We start from the raw sequence: 22,848 nt of genomic DNA on the forward strand, positions 1-22,848 counted from the left end.
CAAATGACGTTCCGGAGTCTTCCTCAAGGCTATGTACATAGCCCTACAATCTGTCACCGGCTGGTGGCGGAACATTTGTCTGAAGTGCCTTCGATTCCACAAGTTCAGATTTGTCATTATATTGACGACATTTTGATTCAAGGTGAAACGCAAGACCAAGTACAGTCTCATTTAGATCGCATCATTGACTGTTTGCGAGCAAAAGGTTGGGAAATCAATCCTGACAAATTACAAACTCCATCCCAAGCTGTGAAATTTCTAGGAATTAATTGGCATGAAGGTCACAGAGAAGTGATCCCACAAGTTAAACGTAAAATTCTTGATTTTGCTGTTCCCAGAAATAGGAAAGAGGCGCAATCCTTTATTGGGTTGTTTGGATTTTGGCGCCAACATATTCCACATTTGAGTCAAATCTTGGCTCCACTGTATCGAGTTACTCGTAAAAAGAATGCGTTTGAGTGGGGTGAACCTCAACAGACTGCTTTTGATTTGGCTAAAGAAGCTATTCAGTATGCTTTGGATTTGTGGCCCGTGAGTGAGGGTAATGTGGATTTGAATGTGTCCGTGGAAGGTCTGTATGCCAATTGGAGTTTGTGGCAAAAGCAGGGCAGACAAAAAGTGCCATTAGGTTTTTGGACCAAAAAGCTACCAGAGGCTGGTGAGCGTTACTCTCCTTTTGAAAAACAGTTGCTTGCTTGTTATTGGGCTCTGGTGGATACCGAGCAATTGACTTTAGGCCATGCTGTGATTTTGAGGCCTGAGATTCCCATCATGCAGTGGGTTTTGAGTTCACCGAAGTCCCATCGAATTGGACATGCTCAGGAGGCTAGTGTGATTAAATGGAAATGGTACATTCAGGACAGGGCACGTGTGGGTCCGAAAGGTGTGGCGGTTCTACATGAGCGAGTGGCGCAGGCGCCCTCCAATGAAGCTGAGAGTGAGCGTTCGGTTCCCGTAGTGCAGGAGTCTCCCGTGAAGTGGGGTAAATCATTTGATGATCTGTCCGTGGAGGATAGAAAACATGTGTGGTTTACAGATGGTTCTGCGAAGTTCATTGGTGACAAGAGACATTGGAAAGCTGTCTCCTATAACCCGATTACAAAGAAATTATTGAGCACGACTGGAGATGGTAAGAGTAGTCAATATGCTGAACTCTATGCAGTTTACCAAGTTTTGAAACAGGAGTTACCAGGTACATGTCATATTTTCACTGATTCTTGGTCCACTGCAAATGGACTAGCGGTGTGGTTGCCCACATGGCACTCGCACAATTGGGAATTGCATTCTAAGGAATTGTGGGGTAGAGAATTGTGGCAGGAAATTTGGGAAATGCTTCCGCAGAGTACTGTAACAATCTTTCACGTGGATGCTCATACTCCAATCGACTCCCTTGACAAATTTTTCCATAACATTGCAGATGAACAGTCTAAAATTTCTGAGGCAGTGGTTGACATACAAGATTCTGATTTGGCGGGATTGGCGAAATGGGCCCATCAGAAAGCAGGACATTTTGGAGAGAAAGCCACTAACAGGTGGGCTGCTGATAGAGGAATTCATATTCCCTTTTCTTTAATTAAAGATGCCATTTTACATTGCCCCATTTGCCAGCATTCTAGAAAGAAAGAGGTGCCTCAAATTGTTCGAGGTCACTTACATCGAGGTAAATTGCCCGCCCAAATTTGGCAGATTGATTATATTGGTCCGCTCCCCATGAGCAGGAATTGTCAATACATTTGTACAGCAGTTGATACTTATAGTGGCCTTTTGGTCACTTTCCCTTGCAAGAATGCTACCCAAGTGAATACGATTAAAACCCTGGAACTGATTATTTTATATTATGGTGTCCCATTCCAAATTCAATCAGATAATGCATCCCACTTTCGTGGAAGATTGGTGCAGGAATTCTGTATGGAGAACAATATTGATTGGGTGTTTCATATTCCATATTATCCACAAGCTTCAGGACTGATTGAGAGAATGAACGGTTTGTTGAAAGAACAGTTGCGCAAGTTGACTGATGACCGTTACAGCCAGTGGAGAGATGTCTTACTTCAAGCCTTGTTAATACTGAATAATCGTCCTTTGTTGCATGCTGAATCTCCTTTGATGCGTTTGTTTCCTCCACATGTTGATGCGAAACCTAATTCTATTGCTACCACTGTGACTTATTGGGAAATTACCCCCGGTGCTTTGGCTCCATGTAGAGCAACCCCAGGTTCCGCAGGCCTCGACCTGCATGCATTAAATGATGCACACTTCCCAGGAAAAGATCGAATAATTGTTGAAACTGGCATTGGTGTCTCTATACCTGCCGGTAGTTTTGGATTAATTGCCCCTAGATCTGGCCTGGCCCTGAAAGGTGTTCAAGTACTCGGAGGAGTGATCGACAGTGATTATCAGGGAGAGATTAAGGTTCTCTTGCTTAATAGCAGTGAGACGGATTTGTTTATCAAAAAGTCTGACCGTGTTGCTCAGTTACTGATTATGCCTGTCTTCAGTGGTGAGATCAAAAAAGGCTCTGCCCCAACGTTGCTAACTGTACGAGGACAAAAAGGCTTCGGATCCTCTGATCTTCCTGGAGCTAAAATATGGGTGCAATCGCCTAAAAATCCTCCTGAACAGGCTGATATTATTGCGACCGGTCATGACAATACCGTTTTGGTGATGAAGCCAGGGCAAGATGGCTGGGAAGCTGTCCCAGCTGATAAATGTTACTTACGAGAATGATTAAGGCCTGTGTTTGTATTCTTTCAGACCATTCTTTGGACTGCTGCTGCAGGATGTGTCGTCGTTGGACTCCTTTTGGCTTGCTACGCCGGGAGAGGAGAGCATCTACCGACGCCGAGTGATGGGATAACAAGAGCCGCGCGGTCCGCGTGGCAGAAGTCCTCCAATTTTTGGATCACGCTCGCGAAGCGAGTGACGAACTCTCCGCATTTTTGTCTTACACCCATGAAGTCCGTCACTGACATTTTATCAACCTGTTTGGTTGCTGTCCCTGCATCTACTGATACACTTCGTCATGTATTTAATATATCCAGTGCCCGACCTAATGTCATTTTGGGCGACTTCTTGGCCCATGAGTATTGTCCCTCATGTACTCTTCTTCCAGACCAGGATGTCCTACTTAATTCCAGAATCACTACTTTTAATATTACCCCTGGTGACCTTTGCTTCATGATGACCTGTAATCCTAAAGCCATCTCTGAATGTTTGCGGTTGAAACTCCAAGCCGCTACTACTTTTTCATTTCACCAGCGTTTGTTATGTATGAAAAGACTTCCTAATTCATGTTTTTCAGTGAAGAACAATATGACTTGCAAAAGTTTAGTTGTTGCCACTAGCCATTATCGTTCAATGTTGTTACCGGCTGGATGGCTCTTTTCATGCGGGAATTCATCTTGGCCCTATATTCCTGCGAATATTTCTGGTGGCCCATGTGCCATCACTAGATTAAGTTTGCTGATGTTTTCTTCACATCCTCCTTCACATTCCCGTATTGTTCGAGATTCTATGTCATTGCATGAAGATTGTGATTCCTCTGTTCATCTTTATTCCAGATCAGAATATCTTGGTTTAGCTTTTTCCATTATTGGTGTTCCTGCATTGGCCGTTTATAATGCCAAAACAATCGGCAAGATGGCCTGCTGGATGGTCAAATCGATCAACCAAACTTCTACTGTTCTGTCCGATTTATTATTAGATTCCCAAGGTGAACGTAGAGCTATTTTGCAGAATCGTGCCGCTATCGATTATTTGTTGCTAAAACATGGGCATGAATGCTCTGATTTTGAAGGTCTATGCTGTTTTAATTTGTCTGACCATTCTAAAGATATCCAGTCCCATATTAATAAACTCCACGACTTGACTGCAGAAATTAGAGAACACATAGATCAGGGTTTCTTTGACTGGCTTTTTAATTGGCTCCCTGACATGCATTTTTTACGACAAATTTTGGGAGGGGTTATTATTATTGTCTGCATCCTTATAGCGATTTGTTGCTTTATTCAGTGTATCCCTTCCCTGCTACAATTTTTTAGACTTACGAAGAATCGTAGATCAGTTAGTTTTGTTTCATATTATTCATCTACTGACGTTAGTTCCATTTAGTTGCTGGTTAATAGACTGGAGTCAAGGGGTGTAATGTTATGGCTGTCTTTTTGCCAGCTCCCTGGAGAAGGAGAATGATGGAGAGTGACTCCAGCCTATCACCCTCGTAGTATAGGGATTAGGCCGATAGACAGGGACCCTGTCTTACAGATATAAGGGCATTTTCGTGCCAATTCCCTTAGAGTAAGGCTTATGAAGTTAAGTGAGGGGTTAGATATATAAGTATTAGTCATGATTTACTCATTTGCTAACATGCCGATCTGTTTCTCATGGAGCTATGCATATTATGGGCTCCGTAGGCCTTAAACGAGACAGACTCCATTTTGCTTTCTGCCCGGTAGCTCGAGAAGGCTTTCTAGGTGAAATGTAATGTTTTAGTTTCAAGCTGTTGTTCGCTTGGAGAGAACCGGTTCAGGCTGACCCTTATCGAAGGAATGTATTTTTCTCCACTCCGAAGACACAACTTCAGGCCGGCCGGCTGGGAAAGTGTCCTTGGTACGGGGAGGTACAAGAATTTGGTGGGCGGCAGGTTACTGGCCGTGAATTTCCATGAAGGAACGGGCTTTGATATTAGCGAAGGTGTTAGTCTTTTCAGTTAGTCAGTCCGTAGGCGGCATCTAGCCGTTAGCATCTCTGCTATTATTCACTTTCATGGTGGACAAGTCGCCATCTTTGAAGTCGGAGAAAGATTTAAGACCGAGACTCTCTGAAAACAGACTGAACGAGAAGTGGCGCGAAGCGCACTAATGCAGAGAGAGAGAGAGAGAGACGGTAGCTAATTAACAGCAAGGTTCCGAGGTCCTGAGGGAGAGCAGACGAGTTTGAGCCTAACTGTGCAGACGTGTACTTGTGACGGCTGAGGGTGACTGCAAGGCGAGCCAGGACCCAGAGACGAGACAGGAGCCTAGATGACTGCCGAGTCCCGATTTCCCATTAACCAGGTGATGTCCGACCGACTCTTATAGTGCGTGCACTCTAACCTTTATCTTTTATTCTCTTTGCAAATGTAATGCTGCATAGTAATGTGATTTATGCCTATTGTTAATAAATACCCTAATTCATATAGAATTATCGTGTACCTGGTGCTTATGTTCAATCTTGGTAAATGGCACTTCTAGTTAGGCACTATTTAGACGAACGGATGAGAAATCCCGATCCGATAAGTGGTAACTAAATAAGGAGGGAGTGAGTGGACCTTTGATGTCGTGAGCACAAAGTACATTATATAATCTGAATCCATATCCAAAGTTATTACTTTAGTTTTATCCTAAGTAGATTGCTGAGATATCATCCCAATAACGTTTCATAGGAATGTGGTCGTCGTTGATATGCGGCGTTAATGAGAACGATAGGGAGGATACTATCGTGTAAAGCCACCGGATTGTGGTATAAGATAAGTGAGAGCGCCAGGAGGGATACTGGCGTGGATGTTTCGCAGGATCGCGAACGCTTGGAAAAGGGAGCATTGGGTTCTGCAGGCCCGTGTGTAGACACGCCGGATTGTGTGTCAGATCTGCCCTAGGGTAGAACGGTCTGGGTCGGGGCGACCGCGAGGCCAACTGATGTGAATAAGATATTGTAAAAAACTCCATATATGTATATTGTTATTCCCCATTCTTAGGTGCGATCTGTATATTTATCTGTATAGCTACTCATTGTGAATACGATCTAAGAAGGGAAGGTGAGTACGTTTTGGCTGGGTCACAGGGGCCCCTGGGGGCTGATCCCATCTAGACAGGAAATCCAGCCATTACAGCGCTGCAGCCTTGCTGGATGCAAAGAAGGCGCTGCAGCCTCGCTGGATGCAAAGAAGGCGCTGCAGCCTTGCTGGATGCAAAGAAGGCGCTGCAGCCTCGCTGGATGCAGAGAAGGCGCAGGAGCCCCGATGGATGCAGAGAGGCGCTGCAGCCTTGCTGGATGCAGAGAAGGCGCTGCATGCAGCCTTGCTGGATGCAGAGAAGGCGCTGCAGCCTCGCTGGATGCAGAGAAGGCGCTGCAGCCTTGCTGGATGCAGAGAAGGCTCTGCAGCCTCACTGGATGCAGAGAAGGCGCTGCAGCCTCGCTGGATGCAAAGAAGGTGCTGGAGCCTCGCTGGATGCAGAGAAGGCGCAGGAGCCCCGATGGATGCAGAGAGGCGCTGCAGCCTTGCTGGATGCAGAGAAGGCGCTGCATGCAGCCTTGCTGGATGCAGAGAAGGCGCTGCAGCCTCGCTGGATGCAGAGAAGGCGCTGCAGCCTTGCTGGATGCAGAGAAGGCTCTGCAGCCTCACTGGATGCAGAGAAGGCTCTGCAGCCTCACTGGATGCAAAGAAGGTGCTGCAGCCTTGCTGGATGCAGAGAAGGCTCTGCAGCCTCACTGGATGCAGAGAAGGCTCTGCAGCCTCACTGGATGCAAAGAAGGTGCTGGAGCCCCGCTGGATGCAGAGAGGCGCTGCAGCCTCACTGGATGCAAAGAAGGCGCTGCAACCTCGCTGGATGCAAAGAAGGTGCTGGAGCCCCGCTGGATGCAGAGAGGCGCTGCAGCCTCACTGGATGCAAAGAAGGCGCTGCAGCCTCACTGGATGCAAAGAAGGTGCTGGAGCCCCGCTGGATGCAGAGAGGCGCTGCAGCCTCACTGGATGCAAAGAAGGCGCTGCAGCCTCGCTGGAAGCAGAGAAGGCATTGCAGCCTTGCTGGATGCAGAGAAGGCGCTGCAGCCTCACTGGATGCAAAGAAGGCGCTGCAGCCTCGATGGATGCAAAGAAGGTGCTGGAGCCCCGCTGGATGCAGAGAAGGTGCTGGAGCCTCGCTGGATGCAGAGAAGGCATTGCAGCCTTGCTGGATGCAGAGAAGGTGCTGGAGCCTCGCTGGATGCAGAGAAGGCATTGCAGCCTTGCTGGATGCAGAGAAGGCGCTGCAGCTAGGGTGACAAACCATCTGTAAATTTCACGGACCGTCCGTTATTTTAGTCCGCATAAGGCGTGTGTTTACGCGCTAATAATTCTCACGTTATTGTGTAATCTCATTGGTTTTTTTCTTTTCTCCTATGTCTATACTTGTCTATGTAATTATGGAACCTGTAACTCTCTGATCCTCATATAAATCGCTCTGATACCCCCGGGTCTAGTCAGTGCTATAGAAAACTTTGCAAATAAATAAATGGCTGTAAGGCATCTGTAATATGGGGTCCCCAAATTAAGTACGGCTTACAGACATCACACTAAAATAAAATTGGGGAATTTCAGGAAGGTAAGGTGTTCCCCTGCGAGAGGCCCCATGAGTTTAAAAGTTTCCACTCTGGGCATCTCATCTTTTAATCTGTAGACAGAGGCTGCCTGCAGCAGCCCCTACCGGACCTCGCAAAGACTGGGGGCTGGCTTATTGTCATTCTGAGACTGCAGACGATTATCACAGATAAAATGACAATGGCCCTATTATAGTGACAGCATCCGGTGTACCTTCTGCAAAAATCTGGATTGCAGAAAGGGCCTGATGAACAAGTTACTTACCTTTGGTAACGCTTTTTCTGGTAGATACAGTATCTGCCTGTGGATTCCTCACCTTGTGAATATCCCCCTTGCGTCAGCAACATTCGGAAATTCTTTCGTAGCTTTGCGCCGATGTCACAGAGGCACGGCATCGCGCGTGACTCCGCTGACGTCACCGACACCATATTAGGTCCGCGTCGGCGTGATGACATCAGTTCCGCCCTTTTTTCCATGCCTTCGAGGCACACGGACGGACCGATGACAGTAGATAAATATACAGTATACACAGTACACAAATGTCAAGATAGAACACACACATAGTGTGAAGCCAATGCAGGAAAACATTTAAAATAAAACATTTCCTTTGAAAATTATATATATATATATATATATATATATATATATATATATATATATATATATATATATATATATATATATATCACTACGAAGAATTTCCCAGTTCACAGGAAATGCACGACGACACACAAGGTTGCTGTGCTTCAAAGATTTATTTCAGGCAGCAAAAACAAACAACGCGTTTCACCTTACGGCTTGCTCACGTTTGTAATGGATTGCAAAACGATAGTCCTATTTACAAAAAACCAAATAATGACATTGAAAAAGGACTACAGTGCACTCACCCCCCAGTGTAAAATACATGGCAGACATATTGGAGAGGTGTAGTATCTAAAGCAAAAAGCAATATAATATGCAGTTAATACCTCAAAAAAGATAGATACAAAAGATGTTTGGTTGTCAATGACACAATAAGTCAAATCAAATCAAATCAAATAAGGCTGCACAAACGTGTAGGATCAAAGATTAACCATCTTAACTAGCAAATCCACATGGATAAACCCTGTTCTCATGTATTCACAAGGTATTAAATGATTATCATTATGTCTCATAATACTGCCCAAGTGGGCATGGTCACTTCCCAACAAAGCTTATTATATATATATATATATCCACACAACCTCCAGCAGAACTGTAGGAAGAGGCACACGCGGGGAACTCAGAAAATAAGCCTTTAATTGGACACGCAGGTAAGGCATTATGCATTTCGACATTGAAGTCTTCCTCAGACGCCCCTGCTGCATTGATAAACAGTCCCGCGCTCCCACTTAAAATCCACCTGCATGCCTCCTATTGGTGAGAGGAAGCACCTCCCCTGCCATGTGGTCGCTCACCTGCTGCAGTGCTGTTGGTACTACAGCACCCAGAATGCAACATCCCTGGGTTGGTACTGCGAGGGGAATGAAGAAATAACGTCCATGTGGCTGTGGTGCACTGCAGAGTGGAGCGCACTGTTGTTGATGCAAATTGAAGTCCTCGGGCTTCCCTGTGTCCCCGCATTCATCTGCACCGCCACAGCACAAGTCTGCTGAGTCCTAGGCTGCAATAATATCCAATCCTATCCGTAAAGTCACGAAACTGCTATCAGTGAACTCTGCCTGACTGGAGCTGGAGAGGTGTGCTGCTGCAATCCGATACCTCGGTTACAAAAGAAGAAAACTGCTCTCGCAGAAGCCAGTGATGCAGCAGTCACTTGTCAGATGTGGCCTCTTGAAGCGTCTCTGGCTGACGCTGAAAATATCCACACAACCTCCAGCAGAACTGTAGGAAGAGGCACACGCAGGGAACTCAGGAAATAAGCCTTTAATTGGACACGCAGGTAAGGCATTATGCATTTCGACATTGAAGTCTTCCTCAGACGCCCCTGCTGCATTGACAAACAGTCCCGCGCTTCCACTTAAAATCCACCTGCATGCCTCCTATTGGTGAGAGGAAGCACCTCCCCTGCCATGTGGTCGCTCACCTGATGTAGTGCTGTTGGTACTACAGCACCCAGCACCTATATATATATATATATATATACACATACATTACAATTACTCTGGTATAGAAGAGTGGACAACGGGGAGGCGGTGGGTCGGTGAGGAATCCACAGGCAGATACTGTATCTACCAGAAAAAGCGTTACCGAAGGTAAGTAACTAGTTCTTCTGATAGATACATCTGCCAGTGGATTCCTCACCTTGTGAATAGATTCCCACAGCTGTCCCCACTCCCGGAGGAGGGTGTCCACTCCACTATACCAAGAAATCTTGGAGGACAGAGCGCGCAAAGCGGGCGTCCCCCCTCACTTCGGAATCCAAGCAGTAATGCTTCGCGAAAGTGTGGAGGGAGGCCCAAGTCGCGGCTCTGCAAATGTCCTCTACAGGCACACCTCTAGCCAAAGCAGATGTTGCAGACATAGCTCTAGTGGAATGAGCCCTTATACCCTCTGGAGGTTCCTTACCCGTCAGGAAGTAGCAGATCTTGATGCATAAAATTATCCATCTTGATAGTGTGCGCTTGTGCACAGCCTTCCCCTTCCTGCAGCCAGCAAATCCAACAAACAGCTGGTCCTCTGACCTGAACTCACTCGTCCTGTCCAGGTAAAAGCTCAGCGCCCTCTTAGGGTCCAGGCAGTGAAGTCTCTCCTCCTCCTTGGAAGGGCGAGGGGGAGGATAAAAGGTAGGGAGGGTAACGGACTGCCCCAGGTAGAAAGGAGTTACCACCTTTGGCAGAAAAGCAGCCCTGGTCCTGAGAACCATTCGTTCAGCATGAATGGTCAAGAACGGGGGCTTTGAACTAAGAGCTTGAAGCTCACTTACCCTCCTTGCCGAGGTAATTGCTATCAGAAAAACAGTCTTAAAAGACAAAAGCCTCAAGGGAAACTTGTGTAATGGCTCGAAAGGTGAACCCATCAGGAAAGTAAGTACAAGGTTCAAATCCCACTGAGGCACAATAAAAGGAGTTGGTGGAAATTTATTGGTAAGGCCCTTGATGAACCGTAAAACAATAGGTGACTTAAACAAAGAGGGCTGGTCCGGCAAACAAAGGAAAGCCGATAAGGCCGACAAATAACCCTTAATAGTTGCCACCGCAAAACCCTGCTGGGCCAAGGAGAGAGCAAATTGAAGAATATTGGACAAACGAGCCCTTAAAGGGTCAATGGACTTCTCCCCACACCAAGCAACAAACTTAGACCATTTATAGCAATAAATGGACTTAGTGGAGTCATGCCTGGCTGACAAAATTACATCCACCACATCGTGTGGGAGAGAAAAGGAACTCAGGTTGCCCCGTTCAATCTCCAGGCATGAAGGTGTAAGGTCTGGAGGTGGGGGTGTAGAACCTGCCCCTCCATCTGGGAGAGGAGATCTGCCCTGTGAGGGGGACGGAGCGGCGAGCACGAGGAGAGGTGGAGAAGATCTGTGTACCACACCCTTCTTGGCCAATCCGGGGTGATCAATATAACTTGGGCCCGGTCTTGGCGAACCTTCCTCAGAACCCGAGGAATCAAGGGTATGGGGGGAAACGTATAAAGGAGCCGTGAGTCCCAACTCAACTGAAACACGTCCCCAAAGGCTCCCTGCATCGGAAACTGGAGGCTGCAGAATGACGGTCAGTGAGCATTCTCGTGAGTGGCGGACAGATCCACCAGAGGAGTTCCCCAAGTCCGAAAGACCTGACTAACTACCTCTGGATGGAGCCTCCACTCGTGGTCGGCGGAGAACTGCTAACAGAGTGTAAGCACGAACGTTCAAAACTCCGGTCAGATGATTTGCCATCAGACAAATCTGAGGGTCCTGAACCCAGGACCAGAGACGCAGCGCCTCCCTGCAGAGACACTGCGACCCCATTCGTCCTGCCTGTTGACATACAACATCGCGGTCGTGTTGTCCGTTAGGACTTGAACTGACTGACAGCGAAGGGAAGGGAGGAAGGCCTTGAGTGCCAAACGTATTTTCCTGCAACTCTAGAAGGTTGATGTGAAGCAACCTTTCCTCTGGAGACCAAAGATCTTTTGTCTCCAGATCCCCCAGATGAGCGCCCCACCCTAGAGTGGATGCATCCGTTATCACTGTGGCGACAGATGGAGGTAGATGAAAAGACTTCCCTTGAGACAGGTTGCCTTCCACACTCCACCAAGTCAGATCCGCTTCAGTTTCTCTGGAAAACCTCACTAACTCCCTGAGATCTCCGTTGTGCTGATACCACTGCCTGCGGAGGCACCACTGGAGTGCCCTCTTGTGCCAGCGTGCATGGTTGACCAACAGAATACAGGCAGCAAACAGACCGAGCAGGCGAAGGACCTTCAGGACTGGAACGACCGCTCCATTGAAAAACAAAGGAATCATTTCCTGTATGTCGTGAATCCTTTGAGGAGGAGGGAATGCACGGCATACAGTAGTGTCCAGTACCGCACCTATGAACAGGTTGCGCAGGGAGGGCACCAGGTGAGATTTGGGTACATTTATCGAAAAGCCCAACTTGTGCAACAACTGAGTTGTCTCCTGCAGGTGATGGAGCACCTTCTCCGGCGACTCTGCTTTGATCAGCCAGTCGTCCAGATACGGGAATACAGGTATCCCCGACCTCCTGAGATGCGCTGCCACCACTGCCATCACCTTGGTGAAGACTCGAGGCGCAGTAGTAAGGCCAAACGGAAGGACCGCAAACTGGTAGTGTTGCGACTCAATCGTGAAACGGAGATACTTTCTGTGCGACTTCAAGATGGGAATATGAAAATACGCATCCTGTAAGTCGATCGACACCATCCAGTCTTCTTCCATCAGCGCCTGAAGAACCTGTGCAAGGGTGAGCATCTTGAACTTCTCCTGCTTCAGATACAAGTTCAAGATCCTGAGATCCAGGATTGGCCAAAGCCTGCCATCCTTCTTGGCGATCAGAAAATACCAGGAGTAGCATCCCTGACCCCTTTAGTGCTCCGGAACCACCTCTATCGCACCTTTTCTGAACAGCGCCAGGACTTCTTCCTACAGGAGAAGCAGGTGGTCCTCCAAACAATAACCCTCGCAAGGAGGGTAATTTGGGGGAAATTCCCGAAAGGGAAGAGCATACCCATTCTCCACGAGATTGAGAACCCAAAGATCTGATGTAATCAATTCCCAATCTCGTAGGAAATGGGTAAGCCGGCCCCCCACTGAGCCCGCATGATCCGGAATGGCGGATCTAGGGCTGCTTTGCTGCGTTGGCAGGGGGCTGGGAAGGGGAAGAGGAAGAAGAGGAGGCGACTTGACGACCTCTGGGACGTGCTCTCTGTCTGCCCCTGTACGCCTTGTACACTGTGTTTTGCTGCTGCTGGGGCTGTTGCTGAGTTGACTTGTAGGAACGAAAAGAAGATCTGCCAAACTCTCTAAAGCGTTTCCCAAAGGTGCCCCTGGTCTGAAGGCCCAACGACTTAGCCATCGCCCTGCTGTTTTTAAAACTTTCTAAAGCAGCATCTGCCTTTTTGCCAAACAAACCAGATCCGTCGAATGGTAGGTCCATTAATGCACCCTGGACATCTGTAGAACTCAGACGATTTTAGCCATGCAGCTCTCCTCGTAGCCACCGAAGAGCCCATGACCCTCGCCACAGAATCCGCAGTGTCCAAACCACTCTGGATCACCTGCCTTGCTGCAGCCTGAGTGTCCGAGATTACCTCCTGGAAGTCTTTTCTATCATCCTCCGGTATCTTTGGCACCAATTGTTTTACAGTATCCATAAGGGCGTGGATATAACGCCCCATCAGGCAGGTCGCATTTGTGGACTTCAATGCCATGCTGGCGGAGGAGAAAACCTTTTTAGCAGCCTGATCCTGTTTTCTCGACTCCTTTTCTGCAGGAACCTGTGGAAAAGCTCTTGTTGATCTCTTGGAACAGGCAGCCTGCACCACCAAACTCTCAGGCAGAGGGTGAGTGGACAAAAATTCCGGGTCATCAGGAGCAAATCTATATCTCCTGTCAACAGCCCTAGATACTGCAGGAGCTGACAAAGGTTTCTTCCAAACTTCTAAAATTGGCTCTGTAAGGGCATCATTAAATGGCAGTATTGGTTCAATCACTGAAGATGGTGAGTGAAGGACCTCTTTGAGAAGGTTCGACTTAAACTCAGCAGTAGGCAGAGTAATGTTCAATAAGTTTGCCGCCTTCCTTATCACGACATGGTAAGGAGCCACATCTTTAGAGGGTGCATCCGACACTGAAGCTAAATCCCACTCAGGGGACGGTTCAAGGCCACTAGCCACAGTCAGGTCATCAAATGGGTCCTCAGACTCCTGTAGCTCACCCTCCTCCAAATTTTCTTCACAAAACCTCTCTTCCTCCATAAGCCTCCGGGCTTCACGCCTCGACCTGTGCTTCAAATACGATGCCGACGGATCCACTGTCGACTCCGTCGGAGCCAGTGCCGGCGCCGATACCGACGTCGGACGAGGCAGTTTCACACGAGGTCGATCAGGGTTCGGCATCGGAGTTGATGGATTCGGCGTCGATGGATTCGGCGTCGACGGCTTCGGCGTCGATGGCTTCGGAGTTGAAGGCCTCGCCGGCGTCGGAAAATGCCATTGCGGCGCTGGAGCCGGCATAAAGGGCGCAAGAGCATAGGTCTGGGGAACACCCAAACTAAACGCCATCGGACCCGTGGGACCAGCAGGAGCCCCAGTGGGGTACATAGCCCTGGAATATATGCCAAACATTGCATGCATTCAGGAACTGCGTTGGATCCTGACCTGGAGATGGGAAGGCTGGATACGAACCCCCGGGCTGCTCTTGAGGGTGCGGAGTCGATACGACGGCGACCTCCTCTTCGGGCTGGTGCACCGGAGTCGACGGACACTCGGGCAACGGAGCCTCTCCCTCACCAACTACCTCCTCCTCACCTTCATCCTCCCGACCTGAAGGATGTGACGGACCCGGAGATGGATTCGTTATCTGCCTCGGTGAACCTGGCGAATTCGCATGCGACACTTCACCCTCGGCGTCCTGCTCTTCCGAAGCCGAAGACACCACAACCTTCTCAACCAGCTTCACCTGTGACTTCGGCTTTGAACCAGAGTCCTTCCTCGAGTGATGTCGGGACTCATGGGTTCTCTTCTTATGTTTCTTCTTTGAAGATCTCGAAGCATGGGCCGAGAACGTGTCCGAGCGCGACCTTGACCTCGAACGCCGAGTTCGCGACCTCGAACATTTCTTCTTTTTTCTGCCTTTAAGTTTTGCCACGAGAAGCTTGGTTTCTCTCTCCCGGAGGGCCGTAGGTGTCATCTTCTTACAAGACTGGCAGTCTTCGACGTCATGGTCGGAGCTTTGACACCATACGCAGCATTCATGTGGATCCGTAATGGACATGGTTTTTTCACATTCCCCACAAGCTTTAAAACCAGTCTTCTTTGAAGACATGTCGAGAGAGAAGACAATGAAGCACAATTATTACAAGGTAACAAAGTTAAAGCAATTGCTACGGACGATCCCTAGAAAACCGTTAGTGTCGACGAGGCGGAAAAAAGGGAACTGATGTCATCAAGCCGGCGTGGGCCTAATATGGTGTTGGTAACGTCAGCGGAGTCGCGCGCGATGCCGTGCCTCTGTGACGTCACCCACGTCAGCGCGAAGCTAAGAAAGAATTTCCGAATGTTGCTGACACAAGGGGGATGTTCACAAGGTGAGGAATCCACTGGCAGATGTATCTATCAGAAGTCACTTTGCAAAGCTGCGCGCATTGTGAAAAACTGGGAAGTGCACGATTGTCTCAACCTTATATAAACTTATTTTGACTTGTACATATTTTGGTTGTCTATTTACTTATACACTATTGTGCGACCTCTGACATGTCTGTAAAACGTGTTTTATCTCAAATGTTTGTCCTAAATTTTGAGCTTCTGCCCTGAATTTTTGGCCGTAATTTTGACCCTTTGTTCAGAATGTTTACACTGACCGTCCTGATTTTGCACCCAGCCAGTTGGTCATACTAGCTGCAGCCTCGCTGGATGCAGAGAAGGTGCTGGAGCCCCGCTGGATGCAGAGAGGCTCTGCAGCCTCGCTGGAAGCAGAGAAGGTGCTGGAGCCCCGCTGGATGCAGAGAGGCTCTGCAGCCTCGCTGGAAGCAGAGAAGGTGCTGGAGCCCCGCTGGATGCAGAGAAGGCGCTGCAGCCTCACTGGATGCAAAGAAGGCGCTGGAGCCCCGCTGGATGCAAAGAAGGCGCTTGAGCCCCGCTGGATGCAGAGAAGGCGCTGCAGCCTTGCTGGAAGCAGAGAAGGTGCTGCAGTCTCGATGGATGCAGAGAAGGCATTGCAGCCTTGCTGGAAGCAGAGAAGGCATTGCAGCCTTGCTGGAAGCAGAGAAGGTGCTGCAGCCTCGATGGATGCAGAGAAGGCGCTGCAGCCTCGCTGGAAGCAGAGAAGGCATTGCAGCCCCGCTGGAAGCAGAGAAGGTGCTGCAGTCTCGATGGATGCAGAGAAGGCATTGCAGCCTTGCTGGATGCAGAGAAGGCGCTGCAGCTAGGGTGACAAACCATCTGTAAATTTCACAGACCGTCCGTTATTTTAGTCCGTATAAGGCGTGTGTTTACGCGCTAATAATTCTCACGTTATTGTGTAATCTCATTGTTTTTTTCTTTTCTCCTATGCCTATACTTGTCTATGTAATTATGGAACCTGTAACTCTCTGATCCTCATATAAAGCGCTCTGATACCCCCAGGTCTAGTCAGCGCTATAGAAAACTTAGCAAATAAATAAATAAATGGCTGTAAGGCATCTGTAATATGGGGTCCCCAAATTAAGTACGGCTTACAGACATCACACTAAAATAAAATTGGGGAATTTCAGGAAGGTAAGGTGTTCCCCTGCGAGAGGCCCCATGAGTTTAAAAGTTTCCACTCTGGGCCTCTCATCTTTTAATCTGTAGACAGAGGCTGCCTGCAGCAGCCCCTACCGGACCTCGCAAAGACTGGGGGCTGGCCTATTGTCATTCTGAGACTGCAGACGATTATCACAGATAAAATGACAATTTCCCTATTATAGTGACAGCATGTGGTGTACCTTCTGCAAAAATGTGGATTGCAGAAAGGGCCTGATGTCACTTTGCAAAGCTGCGCGCACGGTGAAAAACTGTGAGGTGCACGATTTTCTCAACCTTATATAAACTTTTTTTGACTTGTACATATTGTAGTTGTCTATTTACTTATACACTATTGTGCGACCTCTGATATGTCTGTAAAACATGTTTTATCCCAAATGTTTGTCCTAAATTTTGAGCTTCTGCCCTGAATTTTTGTCCCGAATTTTGACCCTTTGTTCTGAATGTTTACACTGACCGTACTGAATTTATACCCAGCCAGTTGGTCATACTAGCTGCAGCCTCGCTGGATGCAGAGAAGGCGCTGCAGCCTCGCTGGATGTGGAGAACCGCAGCCTTAAGGCCCGGCGGCGCAGGGTATGCCTAAATCCCCGGAGTTCACCTGCCTTATCAAATACAGAGACACGGACCCTTCGTCTGGCGTAGAAGATGGTGTTTATTAGCTGCAGCTAGTACAGTGGTCTTAGAAGTCGTTAATGTAACGAGGTTCAAAAGAGACTGCCACTTAACTCCGTGGCGCACAGGTTTATATACAGTATAACATAATGCAAAAAGGCAATTTCACAAGAGCATGAGCTATAAGCAAACGTTAGAAACAATGTTTTAAGACTAAGGCAACTCAAATTCCCGGTCTCCTTTGTTACTCGACCTCTTAAGTAAATTACGAATGAATCCACATTATTCAGTTTACGAGCAAAGAAATCACACAGATGTGTGTCGCAGGAGGACAGTCGTGAAACAGGAGAATGCTGGAGACATGTAGCGAAGGACAGCAGATAAGATAAAGTAAAGGAAACAATGGTGTGAACCAACATCTAGTCCAGACGGGAATTAATCAGCTCAGACAGGAATTAGTGTACTCGGCCAGACCCTGACACTCACTAGTAAACATTAGCAGAGAAGCCACCTGACACGCAAAGGCAGAAACGACAAAAACATTGCGTTCGCCGAGCTGCCTGAGTGAGGGCAACACAAAATGGCGGTGGTCACAAAATGGAGGCTGAGTACGAACGAATTTGTAATTTTCAGAACCTCAGATGCAGAGAAGGTGCTGCAGCCTCGCTGGATGCGGAGAAGACGCTGCAGCCTCACTGGATGCAGAGAAGACGCTGCAGCCTCGCTGGATGCAGAGAAGACGCTGCAGCCTCGCTGGATGCAGAGAAGACGCTGCAGCCTGGCTGGATGCAGAGACAGCCTGCAGCCTCGCTGGATGCAGAGACAGCCTGCAGCCTCGCTGGATGCAGAGAAGCCCTGCAGCCTCGCTGGATGCAGAGAAGCCCTGCAGCCTCGCTGGATGCAGAGAAGCCCTGCAGCCTCGCTGGATGCAGAGAAGCCCTGCAGCCTTGCTGGATGCAGAGAAGCCCTGCAGCCTCGCTGGATGCAGAGAAGTCCTGGAGCCTGGCTGGAAGCAGAGACGGCCTGCAGCCTCGCTGGATGCAGAGAAGACGCTGCAGCCTCGCTGGATGCAGAGACAGCCTGCAGCCTCGCTGGATGCAGAGAAGGCGCTGCAGCCTGGCTGGATGCAGAGACAGCCTGCAGCCTGGCTGGATGCAGAGACAGCCTGCAGCCTCGCTGGATGCAGAGACAGCCTGCAGCCTCGCTGGATGCAGAGACAGCCTGCAGCCTCGCTGGATGCAGAGACAGCCTGCAGCCTCGCTGGATGCAGAGAAGCCCTGCAGCCTCGCTGGATGCAGAGAAGCCCTGCAGCCTCGCTGGATGCAGAGAAGACGCTGCAGCCTCGCTGGATGCAGAGACAGCCTGCAGCCTCGCTGGATGCAGAGAAGGCGCTGCAGCCTCGCTGGATGCAGAGAAGCCCTGCAGCCTCGCTGGATGCAGAGAAGCCCTGCAGCCTCGCTGGATGCAGAGAAGCCCTGCAGCCTCGCTGGATGCAGAGAAGTCCTGGAGCGTCGCTGGATGCAGAGAAGTCCTGGAGCCTGGCTGGAAGCAGAGACGGCCTAGAGCCTCGCTGGATTCAGAGAGACTACTGCAGCGCCGCTGGATGCAGAGAAGGCACTTAAGCCTCGCTGGATGCAGAGAAGGTGCTGGATGCAGAGAGGGCGCTGGAGCACACGCTACCGGACTCAGACTAGTGTGCTCCACGCTGCTGTCCTTGCATCGCTGCTTTGTTCTAAAGTTATTGCTAGAGTTCAGGTAAATTGTCATGTCAAACCCGCCGCACATTACACAGTGTGCTGCATGTTGTAGCCACTCCTTTCGTGTGTTGATTTCCTCATTGACAGCGCAGCTCTGGGTGTCTTGGAGCTACTCCTCTTATGGATGCAAAATCCAGTTCAGTACTTAGTCAGTAGGGTGTGTGACATCTTACACCTGGGACAGAAGTAAATCAGCAGTAAACTCACCAACATCCTCAACTCATCCATCACCACAGCCACAATCCCAGACGCATGGAAACACGCAGAGGTTAAACCCCTTCCTGAAGAAGCCCTCCGCCTACCCCAGCAAACTCAAGAATTTCTGCCCCATCTCGCTGCGCCTCGTCTCTGCTGAGGTCCTGGAGAAAGCCATCAATCCCCAACTCGCAGAACACCAAGGAAAAAACAGTCTACCCAACAACTCCCAGTCCGAATCCACTCCAACCACAGCACTGAGATCGCACTGATAGCCACAACCAACATCTGATCCCTTCTCGACCCAGGTGGAACAGCAGTGCTCATCCTCCTCCACCTCTCAGCAGCCTTCAATACCGTATCCCACCACACCCTTATCACCAGACTCTACCACATCCGTATCTGGGGAATCACTCTCAAGTGAATTACCTCCTTCCTCACAGGATGCGTGCAGAGAACCCACCTACCGCACTTCACCTCTGAGCCCAAGAGCATCATCTGCAGCGTTCTAGTCTCCTCCCTCAGCCCCACTATCTTAAATGCTTTTATGACTGAGTTGGCCGACATTGTGTGTACCCATGGACTGAACGCACAAGATACTTACCTTCAGTAACGATATAGCTGTAAGAAGCAGTAGTTGGTGTTAGATTCCTTACCTTATAATATCCCCAGGCGTCAGGCTGGATCCAGAAAATGTTTGTCAGCAGTACCCTTGCGCGTCAGTAGGCGTCGTCTACTGCTCCGCGTCCGTCATGATCGCCAGGATGACGTTGGAGTACTTAGACGCCACCCTCGCGCGCTGACGTCAGTTCTAGATAGCTTTCCGTGCCAGGAACGCAGAGCCATGATAGAAACAGACACTGGCGCCATGAAACTAGGGCCCTGAAAGGCATGTCCTTAATCCTAGATATCGGTTCGCAGAACGGGGAGGATGGGTGGGGCGGTAAGAAATATAAAACTAACTACTGTTTCTTACAGATATATCATTACCAAAGGTTTATTTTATTTATTTGCAAAGTTTTATATAGCGCTGGCTAGACCCGGAGGTATCAGAGCGCTTTACATGAAGATCAGCGAGTTACAGGTTACAAAGTTACAACAGTTTGAATCAAAGAAACAGAGGGAGGGGGAGGGAAGGAGACACAAACGGGGAGACGAGGAAGACAATGTCAGATGACCGGCTGGGTAGGTGGCGGCCAAGGGGCCAGACTACTCTATAGCTGCATAGGGCAGCTCCACCGGGCATCAGCCAAGGTTGCTCAGGCTCCGCAGTAGGTATCTACATCAGTTGAATCAGTGAGTTACAGGATACATAGATACACCAGTTAGAATCCAAACAATCGCGGAGGGAGGGGGGGGGGAGGGGACCGAACCGAGAGACGAGTAAAACAATGTCAGATGTCAGGCTAGGTAGGTGACGGCTGAGGGTCTATAGCTGCATAGGACAGCTCCACCGGGCATCGGCCAAGGTTGCTCAGGCTCTGCAGTAGGTATCTACATCAGTTGAATCAGTGAGTTACAGGATACATAGTTACAGCAGTTAGCGTCAAGAGAATCAGAAAGGAGGGGGAGGGAAGGAGACCAAACGGGAAGACGCGGAAAACAATGTCAAATGTCCGACTGGGTAGGTGACGGCCGAGGGGCCAGACTCCTATAGCTGCATAGGACAGCTCCATCGGGCATCCGCCAAGGTTATTTGGGCTCCGCAGTAGGTAACCACATCCGTTAAATCTGCAGGTAAGTACAAAACAGTATCCCTTTCCTCCCATGGGGCATCGTCCAAGATCAGACTCATTAGAGAGATCGAAGGAGGAGGAAAATGAAATGGCTACCTGGAGGTGGGTGATGTAGAATCGTCTAACTCGGGGGGCGGGTGGGTGTGGGGGGTTTATGTGCAACCACAAGGCACCAGGCACACAGGAGGCAGATGGGACGCTGTGCAAGCTGTATGGGATCCTGCTGACACATTGCATCAAATGCTGCTAGAGAAGGTAAGTAACTTGTGCATCTGAAAGAAACAGGTTAGTGTTAGATTCCTTACCTTAGAATAGATACCCCAGCAATATCAACCCCGGAGGTGGGTCTGCGAACCAAGATCACACAAGAAAGTCCTGTAGAACGGAACGGCCAAAAAAGCCATCTCTTTGGACTTGGCTGTCCAGGCAGTTGTGCCTAGCAAACGTGTGCAGCGAAGCCCACGTAGCTGCCTGACAGATGCCCTGCAAGGGGACTCCCCGACCTAGGGTAGTAGTAGCCGTCGTGGCCCGAGTGGAATGGGCGCACAGCCCCACAGGAGGCTCCTTTATAGCACCGCCCGCCCCTTCTTAGCGCCCACGTAACCAACGAAGAGCTGGTCGTCCACCCGCAACTGGCATTTGCGGGCTAGATAGAAGGAGAGCACACGTTTTGGGTCCAGACGGTGGAACCTCTCTTCCTCTTTCGAGGGATGCGGAGGCGGAAAGAAGGTGGGCAAGGTGATTTACTGCCCGATATGAAAGGCTGTAACCACCTTGGGCAGGAAAGAAGGACGAGTCCTAAAAACAACCTTGTACGGATGGACAGAGAGGAAAGGGGGTTTAGAAGATAGAGCTCGGAGCTCACTCACTCTCCTGGCAGAGGTGATGGCAACCAAGAATGCAATTTTAAGAGTCAGAAGATGAAGAGGACAGTTATGAGTGTCTCAAAGGGAGCGCACATCAGATAAGTCAGTACAAGGTTCAAGCCCCACTGAGGCATCACAAAGGGAACAGGAGGAAACATGTGTGATACCTTTCAAGAATCTATTTACAACAGGGGACTTGAAAAGAGAAGGCTCATCAGGAAACCTTAAGTTGGCTGAAATGGCCAAGAGGTAGCCTTTATTAGTTCCCAGAGTAGAGCCCTGCTGGGCAAGAGAAAGAAGGAAGAGGAGAACCTCTGAAAGGGGGGCAGAGAGTGGATCTACAGCCTTTGCTGTGCACCATGCCACAAATTTGTTCCACCTGCAGGCGTATACCGATTTTGTGGAGGGACGCCTTGGCTGCCAGAATCACATCACAGACTTCAGGGGGAAAGTCAAATGGCCTCAACTGCTGCCGCTCAATCTCCACGCATGTAGGTGGAGACTGGACAGGGTCGGGTGGAGGACCGTCCCCTGCTGCTGCGACAGAAGGTCTTCCTGAAGAGGCAGACGAATTGGGGGATCGACTGACATGCCGAGTAGCTCGCGATACCAGTATCTTCGTGCTCAGTCCGGAGCCACAAGGATGACTTGGGCCCGGTCTCGCCTGATCTTCTTCAGCACTCTGGGCAGAAGTGGTATAGGCAGAAAGGAGTACAACCGACCGCAGCACCACTCGTGACGAAAAGCGTCTCAGAGCGAGTGCCGCCTTGGAAATTCCAACACGCAGAACTGATGACATTGCACGTTCTCTTCGGTGACGAATAGATCTAACCATGGCTCTCCCCACTACCGAAAGAGACCATGCGCCATGTCCGAGTTCAGACGCCATTCGTGATCCATCATGCACCGGCGGCTAAGTTCGTCCACACTGGCGTTTAGGGAACCTGCTAGGTGTTGAACCACCAGGGTGACACCCTGGTGTTCCAGCCATGTCCAGAGGCGCTGAGCCTCCTGACAAAGGGTCCACGACTCCACCCCGCCCTATTTGTTGCAGTACCACATGGCGGTGGTGTTGTCCGTGAACACCTGCACTACACTTCCCCGGACAGAAGGAAGAAATGCCTTCAGTGCAAGTCGGATCGCCCGCAGCTCCAGAAGGTTGATAAGGAGCCAGGACTCCACCGGAGACCAGAGACCTCTGATCTCCACCTCTCCCATGTGGCCCCCCCATCCCAGGAGGGACGCATCCGTCACTACTACGTGCTCCGGTTGGGGTAGGGAGAGAGGTCTGCCGCTGATCCAATCATGGTTTGTGAGCCACCACTGCAACTGACTCGCAGTGCCCTCCGAGATCAGGACGTGGTCGAACAGGTTGCCCTGATGCTGTGCCCACTGAGACTTCAGGTCCCACT

This window comes from Lissotriton vulgaris (assembly GCF_964263255.1).
Source record: "Lissotriton vulgaris chromosome 12 unlocalized genomic scaffold, aLisVul1.2 SUPER_12_unloc_1, whole genome shotgun sequence".
Classification (NCBI taxonomy): domain Eukaryota; kingdom Metazoa; phylum Chordata; class Amphibia; order Caudata; family Salamandridae; genus Lissotriton; species Lissotriton vulgaris.